General features: G+C 35.1%; 1 long non-coding RNA gene across 1 annotated transcript; it reads left to right on the top strand.

Moving 5' to 3' along the window:
* Positions 1 to 3,403: 3,403 nt before the first annotated feature.
* On the top strand, positions 3,404 to 5,570 carry LOC147793186 (uncharacterized). The gene is made up of 3 exons (XR_015420457.1): positions 3,404 to 4,300; positions 4,420 to 4,477; positions 5,127 to 5,570. It is a non-coding gene; the product is annotated as an uncharacterized LOC147793186 (long non-coding RNA).
* The last annotated feature ends 209 nt before the right edge of the window (positions 5,571 to 5,779 follow it).

The raw sequence follows: 5,779 nt of genomic DNA, 5'->3' as shown, positions 1-5,779 counted from the left end.
AATACTTTTGCTGACATCTCGAATTTCATCAAACTTCAGTTTATCAGATCCTCATGAACTGTTGATTGCAGCAACAATAGTATACCATGACTCAGGTAAAGATGACATCAAAATCAATGCTTTAATTTCCACTAAGCTCAAATGCTCACAATCACGTTCAACTAATTTATATGATCTGCAACAAAGCTACCTTCAGACATTTGTAAATTAAACAACCTTTGCATCAAATACACCTTGTCCATAGCCGACGGATTTTCGTACATATTTGACAACACCTTCCATAGGCCCGATGTCGTCTTCTCTTTAATGATGTTGAACGTCATGTTTCTAGACAGCGTCAACCAAATCAACCCTAAGGCGTGACGATCCTTGAGCTTCCAGTCCTCCGTGGTCATGATATTCTGCTTCACCCCCAAAAGGGGTTTCTGAAGATCTTTTTGGTCATATAATCTTCAATCTGCATCTTCTAGAAACTGATATCGAATTCATCAAACTTTTCAATTCTTGTCTTTGAACTTTCCATCTTCACATACCGTGATAATCTCACTTCGCTCTATACCAGTTATTAGGATCACACAACAACGCAGACGCTCGATCTAAATGAACACAAAGAACTTGATAGAGAAAATGTAAGGAGAAATATTGACTAAAAGTTTTGTATTAATGACTTCAAGGTATGCAAAGAGAGGAGGTGAAGTATGAGAAATATAGCACTGACTAATGGGTATATATATGATTGGTGAAGTATGAGAAATATAGCACTGACTAATGGGTATATATATGATTTCAGTTTATTATATATATATAACTTTAACAATATAACCGTCAAATATATATAAATATTTAGTATATATATCTCTATCAGTTTTTTATAAATAGTTAGGTATATCAGTTTTTTATAAATAGTTAGGTATCCGCTTCCAGCCCATATTTAGTATCTATATCTCTATTAGATTTTTACCCTAAATAGTCAGCCTCTATATCCGGTTAGTTTTTTCACGCCTACTATATATAAATATTTAATAGCCTCTTAGTTTTTCCATGCCTACATATAAATATTTAATAGCCTCTTAGTTTTTCCACGCCTACTATATATAAATATTGAATAGCCTCTTAGTTTTTCCACGCCTACTATATATAAATATTGAATAGCCTCTTAGTTTTTCCACGCCTACTGTATGTAAATATTTAATATATATATCTCGATCAAATTTTTACTATAAATAGTCAGCCTCCATATCCAACATTCTAGAGTCAAATAGTTAGTTTTTCGCCTACTATATGTAAATATTTAGTAGCCTGCTTAGTTTGTCTAGGCCTACTATATATAAATATTTAGTATATATATCTGTATCAGATCTTTACTATAAATAGTCAGCCTCCGTATCCAACGTTCGAGCCCAAATAGTTAGTTTTTCTACACCTACCGTATATAAATATTAGTAGCTTGCTTAGTTTTTCTTCTACGCCTACTATATATGAATATTTAGTAGCCTGCTTAGTTTTTCTACTTTTACTCTATATAAATATTTAGTATATATATCTCTATCACATTTTTACTATAAATAGTTAGCCTCCATCCTCCGTATCCAACGTTCTAGAGCCCAAATAGTTAGTTTTTCTACGCCTACTGTATATAAATATTTAGTAGCTTGCTTAGTTTTTCTTCAACGCTTGCTTAGTTTTTCTACTCTTACTATATATATAGTTAGTTTTTCTACGCCTCCATCCTCCGTATCCAACGTTATAGTTCCCAATATTTAGTAGCTTTCTTCTACGCCTGCTTCGTTTTTCTACTCTTACTATATATAAATATTTAGTATCAAAAGGACTCGAGTCAGCAACATTGAAAGTAGAATGTGCTGAAAATTATCTAGGAAGATCATTTTATATGCATTGTTATTAATTATTTCAAGGACTTGATAAGGGTAATCCCCTCTTGGATGTAACTTTGTCTTCCTATGAGATGGGTATCACTCCTTGTGAAGATGTATCCAAACCCAGTTATCGAGTTGAAACTTTAAAATTTTGTTTCTCAATTGTATCCTTCACCTCTTTATGCAATGTTTTGATCAGACCTTACTTGTGGTTGCTTTACTCACAAAAATATTTAATTTTTAAAGTAACTTTTTGTTTCTCAATTGTCTCCTCTCAACAAATGTTTTTGTGATAGCAAAATATATATATATATAATAAAAATAAATAAACAAATAAAAATAATTATAAAAAAATATATACGTCAAAATAATAATAATAATAATAATAATTCATAAATAAATAACTAAAAACGATTACTTAAAAATAAAAATAAAAATAAAAATAAAAATAAAAATAAAAATAAAATTTACCGCCTCTTTCCACTAACCTCTCATGGGCATCCTCTTTCCTCAACCCCACAATATCACAGTTCATCCAAAAAAATAAACAGAAAAAAAAGGTCAGATTTGAGAAAAAGTAAAATGGTGTTTCAACAGAAGAATATGATGCACATTTATCTGGGGAGATTTTGGTCGGTTATTAGATAAAATCCTATCTCAGATTTCCGTATTCTATAGTTATGGTTATAAGAAATTAATTTAGGATCAAATTTCTTTCATATTTGATATTTTACCAATCCTATAGTAATGGGATCCCATATTCAATTAATTAGATTTTTTGTTAGCATTGGAAGTTATAGATGTTGACTTTTTCGCCATTGATCTCACTTTAATTAATTTCAATCAATTAATTGATTGATGTTTTGATGATAACAAACCTACTCTTAATTATTAACTATTTTCAGTGTTTTGAACTGTCCACAGTACAAGGTTGGGAATAACGATTTCAACGACTTTTCAATTACTCAAATCAGAGCTAAAACGAAGAAAATTAGAGTCGAGACAACATACCCGATGTGATGATGTGGCAGCAAAATCAAAATGATGGAAAAATAAAAATATATCAAAGTATGACATTTATAATTTTACAAGAGTAACAAAGGACGGAGTTTTTCCTATTATTATATTTCTAAATAAAATGATTTTTTACAAAATATAAATTTGAATCTAACTGTTACTCACATCGATTTTTATTATTACTATATTATATTATTATATTATTATATTTTAAAATTTTGGTAGTTACTCACATAGTTTTTATTATTATTATATTATTATATTTATAATAAATTTTGAATTTTCATTTGACCGTTACTCACATAACTTTTTATTATTATTATATTAAAAATTTGAAATAAATAAATTTAGAAAATTTTCTTATTTATTTACTTTTAATCTCCACCTTCCATTCTTCCTAACACAATCCAGTGGTCGATATTAATTCCTACATTTTGCCACTTTTATTCTCTATATAAACTCATCAACTTCCCCACATTTCATACACACAACTTCCATACATTCTCCAATCCTTATTTGTTCAAAGTCTCCATTGTTTGTTGCTCTCTCCAAGCTTCCAATTTTATTTTTATTCATTTTATTCTTGAGAGAGATTTTTTTATTGTAATGTGAGAATGTAAGGATTCGAATTTTAGTTTTATTTATTTTATGCTAAGATTTTTATTTCTGCTGCCAAAACGAAAAGATATTATGCTGCATTTATTGTCGCTGGAAAAGGTATGATTTCTAGCCAGGAAATTTCTAATGGAAAAGTCATAAAGACCTTTTATATTCCCATATACAACTCTCCTCCTTCCTTGGAAACAACTTTTGCTCTCCAAACGTTTAGGGTTTTCAAGGGTATCTGAGAGTACGGAAAAATCGAGAGGGTTAGCCAGGAAAAACGTGTGAGGTGGTTCGCTGGATTTTCTTCGGTGAGTGGCCGGAGGGAGAAGCGACCGAGGCTATCGGTGTTGAATATCGTTGCGCGTCGGTCGGAATAGGCGAGGGGTGTCGTCGCATCGCCGGAATCGGGGTTGTGACGTCGTCGTTGGCGGCGCAGCAACGATTAGGGTTTTCGTGAGATTTCGGGTAAGGAAGACGAAGGAAAACGGGTCGGGTTCACGTTCGGCCTCCGGACCAGCCCACGGAACGAACGCGGGCCCTGTGCGTTTCGGCCCAACGCGGACGCGCGCTGCAGCCTTGGTCTCGGCTCCGCACGCGTGCTGTCGGCTCGGCTTGACGTGTACGCGGCTCGGCTCCGTCAAAACCCGCAGCTCGGCTCCGTCAAATCCCGCAGCTCAGCTTGGCGGCTTAATTGGTCGGCTCGGCAGCTCGGCTTGGTGAATCGGTATCACTATAATATATCGATTCCAAGGTTTTTGGTCCTTCCGAAGCCGTTTCTGCCCTTAGTTTTACCATCCGAGGTCAGTATGGCTCCTAAACGTTAAAGACAGATTAGGTCGAGGGTTTATTTTGATAAATAGCATGAGGTTTAGCTAGGGTACCTTATGAAAGGTTCTAAATTTTTATGTGGTTATCATAGGACATATTTAACCGCTGGGATTAGCTCGTTGTGAGTGACTTCAACCAAGACCATCGAGGTAAGTGACCTTACTGTTGGAGTTAGCTTTCTACGTGTTGTATGATGGTGCGTGCCCTGTGGCCCCTGCATGCACCATATTTTATGTGATATGATTGTGTGATGTATAGATTGTGTATGTTATGTGATGTATGAACTTGTGTTGACTGTTACCTGTTTATGTAAGTCATGTGAGATGCCATGTGATGTAAGAAGCGTAAATGCGATGTTAGCACTGCTTATGTAATGCCATGTTAAATATGTTAAGGGACCTCATGCATATATGTATGTCACGTGCATCGGGATTCTTCCCCTTTATGATACGAAAGAATGAAATACGATATTTATGTTCGCCATGATATCATGCGGGCCCTTTTCTGTTCTGTGGTGTCCGGCTACGTGTAACACGTTGTGCCCGACCAAGTCAGGCCCAGGGGGTACGTAAAGAGCCCGCCTGGTGGGTTCATGTACATGTACATGGGCCATGTGTGAAGGAGTACCACACATCCAACCCTACCCGGAATAGAAAAGCGCCCAAGGCTATGAAAAGTTTATGAAAAGTTAGGTCCCGCTCATATGTTGCATGTGTTTGCATTCCTAACCCCAACAGTGGGGTGACTTACTGAGTATTTCATAAAATACTCAAGCCACGTGCTACCTACATTTTTCAGGTAAAGGCAAGGCGCCGATGTACGGTTGACGACGGAGCTGAGGCCACCATGGAAGTTGGAGACGGGATATTTTTAGGAGTTTACTTTTATTAGACTGTTTTAAGTTATAGGATTGAGTATCGTTTTATTTGGATTTATTTTGGATTCAGTATTGAAGGTTTATTTTCGGAGTTTAGGTAATGTTTTGGATTCATGAATTTTATGAAAGACTATTTCAAGGTTATTTATGATGAGCTTCCGCCTAATGAGATAAGTATGCATGGGTGACGTCACTAATTAGGTTAAAGAAAATTAGGGGCGTTACAGAGAAGATAGTTGTGAGTGCTCCAAATTGTAAATCTACTCTTTGAAAGAGTTGTGGTGTGTTACTATCAAATTCAAATACTTGTACCGGTTTGATCTTTTGCCGTGGAAAGGATTGAGTTTGCTCTTGAACTCGTAAAAAGAGCAGTGTAGCGGTTTGGCTCTGATCTGCGGAAATAGTCGAGAAAGTTGTTTATTCAAATTCCCAAGAGGCGTTTGGGGAGTGGAGTAGGTCGAGTTTGACCGAACCACTATAAAACTACGGTGTCATCTTTCTAACTCTTTCCTATTTAATTTCAAAATTATTATTGTGATTTATTGTATGTTATACTTGATTGTTGTTTTGACTT

This window comes from Cucurbita pepo, chromosome 3 (genome assembly GCF_057944985.1).
Source record: "Cucurbita pepo subsp. pepo isolate OVF chromosome 3, ASM5794498v1, whole genome shotgun sequence".
Taxonomy (NCBI): Eukaryota; Viridiplantae; Streptophyta; class Magnoliopsida; order Cucurbitales; family Cucurbitaceae; genus Cucurbita; species Cucurbita pepo.
Note: the sequence above shows the minus strand (reverse complement) of the source record. Positions and strands in the feature narration are given on the sequence as shown.